Source organism: Myotis davidii, unplaced genomic scaffold (assembly GCF_000327345.1).
Source record: "Myotis davidii unplaced genomic scaffold, ASM32734v1 scaffold1373, whole genome shotgun sequence".
NCBI lineage: Eukaryota > Metazoa > Chordata > Mammalia > Chiroptera > Vespertilionidae > Myotis > Myotis davidii.
The window spans coordinates 89,067-101,819 of NW_006284614.1; positions in this window are offsets into that span (position 1 = coordinate 89,067).

Sequence of the window (12,753 nt, forward strand, 5' to 3'; positions counted from 1 at the left end):
GTCCCCCTATCTCCCCACTCCCTGTCAGTCAGGAATGCTCCACGACGGAATTATTGGCCACTAGCAGGAGCGTACGCAGGGCAGCCATTACATCACATCTCAAGAAGTCCGCAGGCAGGTGACACCTGGCATTGATTCAGCTGCTCAGCACTGACAAGGACCGGCCTCTTTTCATTCTCCGCTTCCATCCTCAGCATGTTGGCTGTTCTCACTCGTGTCACCTCCTGGTTACAGGACAGCTGCCGCAGTTCCAGGCATCATCTCCTCACACAAGGCAGCAAAAGGGAAGGGCGCAGTGCTTAGGAGCTGTCACACTGTCCTGGGAAGAACAACCAGAGCCAATGTGGTGGCAGTTGGGATGGGAAATAGCCGATGTGAGATATATTTAGCAGGCAGCATTGAGGTGACTCGGTGGCCACAACGAGGAAGGGAGCTCTGAGGTTTCTAGCGTGGGTGACTAAGCAGGGATGACGTGACACTAATGAAGTGACGAGCCCAGAAAGAATAACTCTGGTGGAAGGGCAGAACAATGACCCTCATGCTTTAGTTTGAGGTTCTCTAGGGACATCCATATATAGATATTTTATAGGAAACTTGAAAGTGGACTTGGAGCTCAGAAAAGAGGGAGGTACTAGCTATGTAATTGTGGTAGCATTTGTCACACAGCTGAAAGCAGAAATGATAGGGAGTGTGTATAAAGGAGGTGGAATGGAGATAAGGAAGCCACAGAACGCTGGTGAGTGATGGAGAGGTAAAAGGAGACCCAGAGGCATGGGGTTAAGGGAACCCCCTATGTGAGGACAGAGCTTAACGGGCTGGGAGAGCTCTGCAGTACCGATTAATCTAGAAAAAAAGAGTAAGACCGGAGCTGGGAAATACATACACTGGCTTTGGCAATTAGGTTATGATGACCTCTTTGAAAGCAGTCCTGGGAGGGAGGCACTGATTCTACTTCAGAGTGGTTTGAGGAGTCTTAGGAAGGAAAGAAGAGAAGGCTATTCCTTCAGGAAACATATTATGAGGTATAGTCACATGAGCCATTTAGGCCCAGGAGTGACAACGCTGGTCTTGCTGAGGGCCTTGTACAAAAGACTTCCCTCTCTCTAAAGAGCAGGAAGTGAGTGTGGGGAGCCTGCAACCCCTGTTGTGTCTGTGATGTGACGGCCTGGTCTGGGGCAGTCATCCTGTGGCTAGGAGGGGAGAATCATTGACGCACTAAGGCCGCAGAGCAGATGGGATGAGCTTGGTCCTTGGCCTTCTCTGAGCTGATGAACTAATCCTGCAGCCACCCACCTCAAACTGCTTCTCAAATCCCCGTTGCTTAAGCCCCGTTCTGCTTGCAGCAGGTATGCTGAGCACATGTTCATGAGACACGATAAAAATAAACTCTAGAGCTATTTCCCACCATCCATGGGAACCCCTCAATGGGGCTAATAGCTCCCTACTCCTGGGTGAAGGCTCTGGCAGGCCCACAGGTAACGGACAGTCTGAAGTCACTTCCACACACAGTCACAGTTCTGGAATTAAGTTGGGCCAGGGTGAGTACAAACCCCGAACCCGACTGTGCAGCAGATCTCCCCTCCACCACCAGGCCTGTGCCAGGCTCAAAGCCCGAGGTGGAAAGGGGCACATGGCTGGCTTCTCTCTCTTCCACCTCGTGCCTCTGCTCCGTCCATCCAGCTCTTACCTCTACCAGCCCGCTAGGCTGTGTTTCATCCCTTAGGGTCAGGTGTGGGATGAATGTTAAAACCATGGGGAGCACCGGTTCTTTCCTGAACAGGTGCTGCTATCGGCTGGCTGTGCTCTCTGGTCCCGGCAGGTGTGAAAGCTGACTTTCTTGTGGTCGTTTCCCACCTCTGGGAGTTCTTCCCTGCAGCTCCTTTGACCTGAGGGATACATCTGTCCTGGGGTCTCCATCCTCAGCCCCATGGGGATGCTGTGCCCACCTCTAGCTTCCTTTGGTGTGATTTCCTCCCTCTCCCTCCCATTGGTTTAATGCCGCTCATACTATGCAGATGTCTCCTGTGTGGGCCGTGCCCGGCTGATGGGAAACACTGGGCATCCTGGTGCCTGACCCTGACGCGGCCCCCCTCTTGCTGGAGCCACAGGCCTCTTTAGTTTCCCCCTTGTCAGTAACAGGTCTCTTCAAACCTGCTCTCAGCGAAGGGCGGCAGAAGTGCACCCAGCCACCTCAGGAGAAAGCTGAAGAAACACCCATTTGGAATCCTCTCTTCCTCTCCCCTCTCTCAACCCTTTTATGTTCTCAAATTGGTGAGGGGCTCATGAGCTTATGGAGCGTTTCTCAGTCACTCCCTTTGGGCGTTCTACATATAATGACTGGCTTTGAAATGTTATCTTTTATATAATCTTTTGTATTTGGGGGAACATAAGCATTTTGTCCATAACATGTATATGTATGTACACATCTTATATTAGATATTATACACATATACATATATCCACACACAACATTACATGTATTCCCTACCCCTGTCCACTCAGAGGGCCTGGGAGCGCTGATCCCCAATAGCAAAGAGCAAAACTAGCACCCAGATCTTGGCTTTTAAATACTATTTTCCTCTGAAAGGAACCCAGACTCCTTGCAAAAGTGTCCTAGTTTCCAGGTCCAGTGTGGAGAATGTCCAAGATGAGCCTAGAACATTTTGTGCCAGAAAGCAAGGGCACTCAAAGAATGATGAAAATATGTCAAAGGGACAAAAAGACATCTTGAATGAGTCCCACTGTCTAAGTAGGTGGCAACATGTTATTAAAACACATACTAACAATCATGGATTAGCACCCTTTGAATAATAGGAAACTATGATTCCACACTGATATAAACAAATTGAAAATTTAATGAGTAAAACGAGGCCCAAGGTACCTCCCCACAAAATATTTACTAATTTTCAAAGGGGAAATGTCTTTACAGAGAAGGAGCCTGGCAGATTCCACCTTAACCGAGTGATCGAAGTGAAAGCATCGGTAATGGGATACACAGGAACTGAGGCCACCGGACAGGATGCGATGAGAACACAGTGCTGCTTCTGCAGCATTCCTGTGAGAGATGGTTAACCTGAATCCAGTCATAAGGAAACACCAGCCTGAGTGACACTGAAAATGACTGGCCTGCAATCTTCAAAAGCATCACAATGATGAAAGTCAAGGAAAGACTGAGGAGCTGTTCCAGATGGAAGGAAACAAACGAACTGCATGCAACTTATAATTCTGACTGGGATCCTTTGGCTGCAGAGAACATGATTGGGACAACTGGTGAAACTTGAGTGGGGTGTGAGGATTAGATGTCAGCAACAGATCTATTTAATTTTCTGATTGATGGTTATATTGTGGTTTTGTAGGAGAATGCCTTTACTTTTAGGAATCACTCACTAAAGTATTTGTAGGTGATGGGACACCAGATTGGCAACTTATTCTCAGCTGGTTCAGGAAAAATAGAATTTTTTGTACTGAAATCCCACTTTTCTCTAAGTTTGTAATCATTTCAAAATTAAATACAATAAAAACCAATAAATCCTATTTACACATATGAACCAAATCTATAGTCTATGTGGTTATATACTACACTAGAGGCCCAGTGCATGGGTAGGGTCCCTAGCCACGGTCCCGCTATTATCGGGGTTGGCAGTGCTTCCATTGTCACCTGCTGCCAGTGCTGCTTCGCTGATGCCCGTCATGTTCCACGCCACCCCCGGGTGGTCGGCGCATGTCTACCTCCCGGTCGGTAGAACTCCTGCTCGTAGGGACAATTTGCATATTAGCCTTTTATTATATAGGATATTTACTTTATTTGTGCACTATAGTGGATAAGTACACGATATACTGTATGTAATCATGCAGTTCTGGACCTGGAGGCAGCCTTGGACCTGGTGCCCAATGGGAGCTGCAGGGCCCTGCAGTGCACAGAGGATCCTGAGAGACAGGCCACCTCTGAAGGCGGAGTCCCTCCCTATAACACCTCACCACCCTATTCTGAGATGATGGCTTCCAAACATCCTAGGAAATTCAGAAATCAGAGATTCAAAATTTTCCAGTATTCTTGTCTCCTTGTCCTCAGAAATCTTTGAAATCCCAGAAATCCAAGAATTTTCCTATTTCAGCTACCCCCTACCCCCCAGCATGTCACTGACACCCCTGTGCCTGATTGTGGCGCCCTGCTGGTTCCGAGTCCGAGGGAGGAGGGGTTTGAGTTGCAGCCCCACGAGGGTTATGGTAGGGACCGAGTGACATAAACCACCCCTGGGCCTGGAAAACGAAAGCGTCCATGAACAGGAACTGTCCTTTATCAGTTAAATGTTCATGTTTCCCTGTTTTGGTTCCATAAATGTGGTCATCATTTTGATAAAAGCGAAAAGTGTGGAGAGCCAGCCTGGCGCTGGGCTCTGAGCTGTGCTCTATTTTTAGCCAGGTGGACTTTGAGTTTTGATATATTTATATCAGTATGGAATCACAGCTTCCTATTTTATTCAAAGGTTTATAGTCCATGGTTATAGTCAAGGATTTATGAGACCTTTTTATGGCCCCAACTGCCTTCTGGTGCAGGGTGAGGGGACAATGGCGGGTGGATAAAGGTTGGTATCAGAGAAAGGGAAGTTAAGGGAAGCCTTTCAGAAGTGTCCTGTTCCAGTCAAGTGTCTTTACCCCTTTGCATTAGGAGGAGTGTCTGGTAGAAAGTTGAGTAAACCCAATCCATGCTCAATAATATTTATTGAAACCAAATGTCTAGGAATGGCAGAAAAAGAAGACCCGACCCAGCCCACAGGTGGTCAATATCTAGTGGGGAAGGAAGGCAGCCCCCTTGGAGGTTTCATCATTACACACTCTGGCTTCTTTGTTCACTGCATCTATTGGACATTACCCAAGTGCCCAGCACTTGGGAGGCCCCACGGAGAACCGGATGAGTAGGATGTGGCTCTGACCACAAGGAACTCACTGTCCTAGAGGATACAGGTGCTATAACAGAGCACTCCTTTACAGAATACAGAGGGAGGAGGAGAATACTATAACCTTTTGAATAAAACAGGAAGCTATGATTCCATACCGGTAAAAGCAAATGAATGGAAAGTTTGATGAGAAAAAGGAGGCCCAGTGACCCCTCCACAAGGCGTCACAGAACTGACACATGAGAGGGGCTTGACAAATGATGAGGAGAGATGTGATTACAGGCAGAAAGAAGCACTTGGGCATCACCTGAGGGCGTGCAAACAAAGCACAGCAGGAGGGTGGGTGACTAGTACATCAAGGACCTTGCTGGCTTCATCCAGAAATTCAGATTTGACCCTGTGGGCAGTGGGAACCACTGAAGGGTGAAGAATGGAACAGGGTAATCTGATTTGCAATTTAGAGAGACCACAGTGGCAGTCACATGGGGAATGGATCAGGGGGAGGCAAAACCAGAGAATAGAGACCACCTTGGAGGTGTTACAACTGAACTAGAAGAAATAATGGTGCCCAAATCATGGTAGTGGCTGGTGAGATAGAGTGAGGTGGGCAATTTGACGACCATTTTCAAGGTAGAACTGACATGATGTGTTGATGCTGGTGAGGACGAGGAGGATAGCGCTGAGGTTTCTGGTTTGGATGGATGAGTGGATGGTGGTGGAGTCTTTGCGTGGAATTAGGTAGCATAGAAAGAGCAGATTTGATGCAAAAGCTAACAATGAGCTTGGTTTTCTATTTTGATGTGCCCTAAGGGTATCTATGTAGACATGAGATATGTGTCTGTGGATGAAAAAAGAGGCAGATGCTCACTACATAGAGATGGTGATTATTAGTCATACAGCTGATGATGGGATCATGGGAAGTCTACAGAAAGGGAATGGAATGAAGATAGTGTGCCAAAGAGGACTAGTGGTGGCAGGAGACCAGAAGAGTACTCCCAGGAATACCCAATAGGAGCAAAATGCTTCAGACTGCAGGGAGCATCGCAATGGCTTATCACATGGGAGTTAAAGACACAGCTATACACCTGAGAAGCAAACATGTCATTGGTGACCCCAATGAGAGAAGTTTCAGGTGAGTCTTGGGGGCTGATACTAGGCTGTAGTCACTCCCTTCTCCAGAGACTCCTTAATCCACTACAGTGTAGTGCATCGGTTCTCAACCTGTGGGTCTTAACCCCTTTGGCAGTCGAACGACCCTTTCACAGGGGTCACCTAAGACCATCCTGCATATCAGATATTTACATTACAATTCATAACAGTAGCAACATTATAGTTATGAAGTAACAATGAAAATAATTTTATGGTTGGGTCACAACATGAGGAACTGTATTAAAAGGGCCAGAAGGTTGAGAACCACTGGGTAGTGGATTAAGGAGTCCCTAGAGAAGGGAGTGGAGACTTCCCTTGAGAAATGCAGTGGTAAAGGGGAAGACGAGTGGAGAGTTGAGGAAAGATAGGATCCAAATAAGCGGGTTTAGGATAGCAGCAGTGTGGACAGTCATGTAGGCTGAAATGAATCCACGGAAAAACAGGCATGGATGGCACAGGACTTGAGGATGGAGAAGCCAGCCCTGGAAGAGGCGGTGCAGGGAGAAAGTAGGCATAGGTGGGAGGGTCCATCTTGGACAAGGGGATGGTGAGAAGGGGAGGAGGAGGGTGCAAGTGAGAGAGTTCAGGCCTGATGAGTACGGGAAGGGAGCTCCAGGAGAAGGGAGTGTTCCCTTGGCCTTTACAGCAGGAAGGCCTGCCAGAGCCTAGGCTTCCGGGGGATGCTGTCTCATCAGCTGGGCGCAGAAGCCTAGGCGCAGGTGCCTGGAGCACCTGACCTGTCTCAGGGTTGTGGCAGGCGGCACAGGCATGGGCCAGCGGGGGGAGTGCAGAGGCTGCCTGTGAGATCTGCAGGGACTGGGAGGAGCCAGCAGGGAGGCCAGTGCTCAGGGCTCAGCATCAGGCAGGGTTTACTCACTGCTGCCTCAGAACCAGGTGCTCATTTGCATGTTATCCATGTGAATACCAGGAGCATCCCATCCCCTCTCCAAGGAACCCCCAGATCTTCTGAGAGCTCCTGCTATTGTGCTGAGTCTCTCTGACCTGGAAATATATCCACTTTAAAGATGGCTCTACTCAGTCATGCCCACGTGGCTGACTGTGAAATTGAGCTGAGAAAACAATACTCAGGAAGCTCATCTCCCCTCTAAGAACATTGAGGGGAGTTTTAATTTTAGCCTAAATGCTCAGAGCATGGCCCTTACTGCTGGAAATACTGCATTTTGTTGTTATCCTGTTTCCTCCTCCTAGAATGTAACCCCCACAAGGTCAGGCACTGTTTTGCCTGAGCCTAGAACAGTGCTGCCAAGAGTAAGTGCTCAATAAACAAGGGAAGCACTTTACCTAAACCGTACAACCCTAGGCATTTAACCGTTTAGAAAAGAGGTCCCTAGAAGATAGACATTTCCCCAGGTTAATCAGATTGTAGGTGAAGGAAAAGCCTGCTAGTTTCAAGCTGGGCTTCCCACACGACATGCAGTAATTCAGAGTCGACTTAGTTTATTAGACGACCACGCCTGTGAAACTGATTCCTGCTAACCCAACTCTGACAAGAGCATCCCTGACAAGACAAACCAAAGGTACTGATTTACATTCAAGTATAACTAGCTGCCAAGGAGCTGGAATGCTCGGACCAGCTAGAAAGCTAGCCTGTCCCCAGCAGGATAGTCCACTGAGGAGCCAAACACTCGCCACGTGGCTAGGAGGCAGAGCGGAGTCAAGTGCTCTCAGGGGAACCACAAACCAGGCCTGTGAACTGGGTGCCTGGAAGAGCCATGCAGCCGGCCTGTCAGGACTCCTGCCTCTGGGAGGACCAATGACACACTGCTGCCCGCTCTGAAGCTGGCCACGGGAGCCAGCCACAGCCCTCCGCTCCTGCGTCCTCCCTTGGGGAAAAATACTCGAATGACTGAATTGGCCTGTTCCAATCCAACTCCATATGGGATTTTCACTGACCCGTGTAGGTGACTGTTGCTCGCTGAAAAGGGTAACCCCACGTGAAGCAGGAAGTCACCCTGCCACAGTCTGACCTGGAGCCTGGGGAAGACCGCCTCTCTGTCTGGGTCCCTGTTGGCTTCAGTCACTGTGTGAGGGGGCGTGCATGGTCTGGACGTGGCCTAAATTTGGGGTTCTGTCTTATAGAGCTCTGTCTCTGCAGATGGAGGGCGACGGCTTCAAACCCCAGGGAAGTGTGATGATCAGAGTCAACGAAACCACTTTCGGGGGGAGACACCCAGGGGAAGGCTCGGTCGGCATCGCTGCTCGTGATGAACAGTCCAAGAATCAGAGGAGAATCCAGGTCTCTGAGACGTTCCTTGGGAAATGGAGTCTCTTAGCTATTAGCACAGACCAAGGCATGACTTCACTTTCTTTCTGCAACAGGCACACCTCGTTTTATTGCTCTTCACTTCATTGCGTTTCACAGATGTGGGGTTTTTTACAAATCGAAGGCAAGACCCTCCATCAGCAAAAAGATTATGACTCGCCTTATTGCTGTGGTCTGGAATTGAACCCACAGTGTCTGTGAGGTATGCCTGTACTCAGTTTGTTTTTAAGCAGAACAGAAAAAAAAAATCCAATTCCCAATGCCTGGGCCAGAGTAGAGTAACCACCAGCAAAACAGCTGTTAACACGTCTGACGCTCGTTTCTGTTAACTGCTTTACTCAAGTGAAGGGCCTGGCGAGGGAGAAATTCTGGCTGGCTTAGCAAGGAGAGAAATTTCAGAGGTAGCCACCACAGATGGCAGCAGATGTCATGCAGCTCAGAGCAGAAACCACCAGGGACTTCGCCATCTCAGAGCTAAGCAAAAAAGCTGATAAATAATCAGCCACGCCAACTGCCAATTATACACCCAGAGGCTCAGGAAGCCAGGGAGGGTGTAAAAGTTGGTTTAATTAACAGCTTTCTCTTCGTCCACAACTCTGTCAGCCTGTCTCTTCAAAGACCGAGGATGCTGGCTTCAGGTAACGATTCTTACCACAGTATGCCCGTGGGGTGGAGGTATAAATGCACAATTTGCAACAATGGTATTGACTGCTCCAGTCCTAGGGTTAAAAGTGACCTTCCTAGGACTCCAAGAGTCATCAACCTCGAAGGAGCTGAGAGCTGGGAGTGACTAGAAGCCAGTCACTCAGTCCCTCCTATCACAGCGCTGGGTAGTGGTTCCCAGTGCAGGCTCCTCGCACCAGCTTGGGGCTGAATTAACAGCTCCACCAATACCTGCTGCACCACGCTGCTAGTCCTTTAAGCTCAGCGTTCTCATCTGTTAAGCAGGGATAATAGTGCCTACCTTACTGAGTGTTGCAACAATTACATTTGACATCGCATGCAAAGCACCAGGCACAGAGCACTGTGTATAATAAAAGCTCAAAGAATGTTAGCTGTCATCCCACATCTACCACAGCCCATGGTGTTTGGGTATCACCATGGTCCTCTGTGTCCTATGAACTTCTACATCTCATGGTCATACCTGTGAGAAAGTAACTCCCTCCCCACTAGGGCTTGAGGAATGGGCTGCATATCACACACCAACAATATTTTAGGAAATGGACTTGGAATAGTTTACAAACTGATTAAGGGAGGTAGGGGAGGAGGGTAACTGGCAGAGCAGGGTTTTTAGCTGTGAAACTATTCTGCATGATACTGTAATGGTGGGCACATGTCATTGTACATTTGTCCAAAGTCATAGAAGGCACAAGAGTGAACTGTAATGTAAACTGTGGCCTTTGGGAGATAATGAAGTGTGAATGCAGGTTCATTAATTGTAACAAGTGTACCCCCTGGTGGGGGATGTTGACAGTAGCAGAAGCTGTGCATGTGGGGCCAGGGATATATGGGAACATCTCTGTACCTTCTGGTCAAGTTTGCTTGAAATAAAGTCTATTCAGAGAAATAAGAAATAAAGGTTATTAAAAACTGGTGATATACACACACAAATGTACTATTGATATTGGCTCTGACAAATGTGAAAATTTAAGAAATCTAGCTCTTTATTTAACTTCAAAGCTAACATCAGTGTTTATTTAAAAAAATAATGGCACCTGCTTTGAATGGGGTGAAGATCTACAGAGGACTTACAATTTTAGGCCGACATGAGACTGTGTAGTATTCCACAAAGTGTAATTATGCAGTGGATCTCACAGTAAGCATTTCCAGTTTGTACTTTCAGAGCCACTGGCTAGCGCCCAAACACGTCTTAAACATGGAGCATGTTTTGTTGAAACGTTTCTCTTAGGACAAGCACAGAGGGAGACATGCTTTAAATAATACATAAATTAAAACTGCAACACATAAATCATTCCTAAAACAATTCAGGTACACGACTTTCCAGCTTCTTATAAACAGAGAAATTGTACTCACTTTAGAAAGTTATAGGTTAATTCTGCTTTATGTCTTATGAGTTATCAAACTCTTATAAACTACCTTTTTCTTTTAGCTTCTTAATTACTTCTGATGTAAACAGGCCAATCTCATTATTTTTTTAGAACTCTTTCGTAGTACATATACTAAACTTCTTGAAATACTTCTCTCCAGATAAAGCCCTGAATTTTAAATAATGGCACTTTATCCCACCACCGGCTCCCCAGAATTATAGAAATATGCAAAATAGGTTAATCACACATGTCCACATTAATAAGTATAATTAAATGTTTTTTTCAAACCAATACAACTATATTTGGATTCAATACAAAAAAATGTTCCCATTCAATGCAAAATAATTTGGTATTTAAAATCCAAATGAAGAGGACAAAAGTAATTAGTTGCCCAAGGGAAGCTAGTTTCCATCCCCATCACTGAACCCATAATTAAACCTGATTCACTAGAGGAATGGCTGGGCAATGCACACACACAGTGGGGCAATATTTCAATGAAAACAAGAATGACAAAGCAGGAGAGGGGCTAAAATCACACAGATGCTAAGTGACAGAGAGGGATAACAGCACCACAGGCTGAAATGGAAAGAGGAGGGGTTTCAGAAGATTTCATCTACCAAGAGACGATAGCGAGCATGAGTAAAACTGCTAATGGCACACGCTAGGCTTTCACTGCCCCAAATCTGCAATGGGGTACTTTTATTTACCTCTTCACTGTAGGATTTATTTATTTATTTGGGCGGGGGGGAGGGTCTTTTGTTCTGGCTCAATCATATTCAAAATATAAGCTGGAATAGCCAATTCAAAACCCACGAGGGAGTATGTTTAGGTTTTTGTTTTGTCATGAAAATAATCTCACCAAAAATGTCAGCACCCAAAAATCACTCAATCCGTTCTCGGAGTGAGCAGGTGCTCACCCACCCAGCTGGCTTTCCACCTCAGTAGGTATGTACAAGATGTTTACTATCAATGCAAGGTGGAGAAAAGGGATTAGTTAACTTAAATATCAATTAAATATCCAATTCCAGCATACGTCATAGCTTGATTACTATTTTTCATTGTATACTTATAAAACTTTAATTTCCTCATGCAGTGGGAAGGTTTATTCCGTAAGAAGAGAAGAAGAGTCTCTTTGGGGTATGTCATCTTATTAGAAAGCTTCGTGAACTTTCAACTAGACTCTAAAATAAATATGCCGTGTAGGTTGAGCATATCCAAGGGAAACAAGCTTATCTGATGTCTAATGAGAGTCACCAAAAATACGAATTCTGGAAAAAGAATTCATGATGAGGTGCAATGAATTAGATGCCACACTATTTCAGAACAGAGCGTTTCTAGCAGCTGGTTAACTGCTCCAGACTGGAGGGGCCAGAGTGTGCTGCCTCCCCCTTCCTTCACTTCTTACTGTGGGGGATGCATGGCTCGCAGGCCTGGGAAGTCCCTGCAAACTTGCTGGGCTGAGCCACGGAGTGGAATGTGGTGGCAGGAGGAGGCTGATGTCTTCCTAGACCCTCCTAGAGCCTTACATGATGCCCATAGGCAAAGGGGCATGCTGGCCATGAAAACATAAGAGCAAAAGGAAGCACACCATTCCTTCTCCCTCCCTCCCCTAGACCTGGAACTTGTTTCTGTCCCCTGGATATGATGGCTCACAGTATGTTAGCAGCCAACTTGGGAGACCCAAGGTGAGTCTGACAGCACAAGGAGACAGCCATGGGATGGGGTGGGCCCATTAACTCCCTTTTCTCTGAATCCAAAATACTCTACAGCCAACGATTTCATGAAATCATGTTTATTGTTTTAAAAAGCTTGAGTCTGGAATTAGATAATGGTGACAGTTGTATGAGTTTGTGAACTGATTAGAACCACTGAATTGTAAACTTAAAAACAAAAGCTTGAGTTGTATGAGTCTCACGCACACTGGACTTGTGCCACATGCTCGACTATTCCATTCTCTCAAACCATGGCACTGTCACATTTCTTTCATGAGATTTCCCTAAAAGCAGCTCTTTGCAAAATATTGCACTTAATTTATACCCAGGCAATTTGAAGCTTTCTGGAAGAAAATGTACACTAACAGGCATCTTATGTCTTCAGATAACAGTGGGTGGTGGGAGGAGGGCTAGACAGCAGTTCCCAGAAAATTCTCTCACCTCTTCGTTTCATGTACAGAGAGGAACCCATTTAAAGGAGTAGCTCACTGGGCTGAAGATAGTGAGTGGCATCCCCCAGATAGGCCTGGGACGCTAACTTTTGGATGCTGCTACCTCAGGGGCATGTGGTCACTCGGTTATCCTAGGACTTATCTTCAGTGAGATGCCAGGAGACAGATGGCACCCTTGGCTCAGACACTGCATCTAATTTATCTTATTCC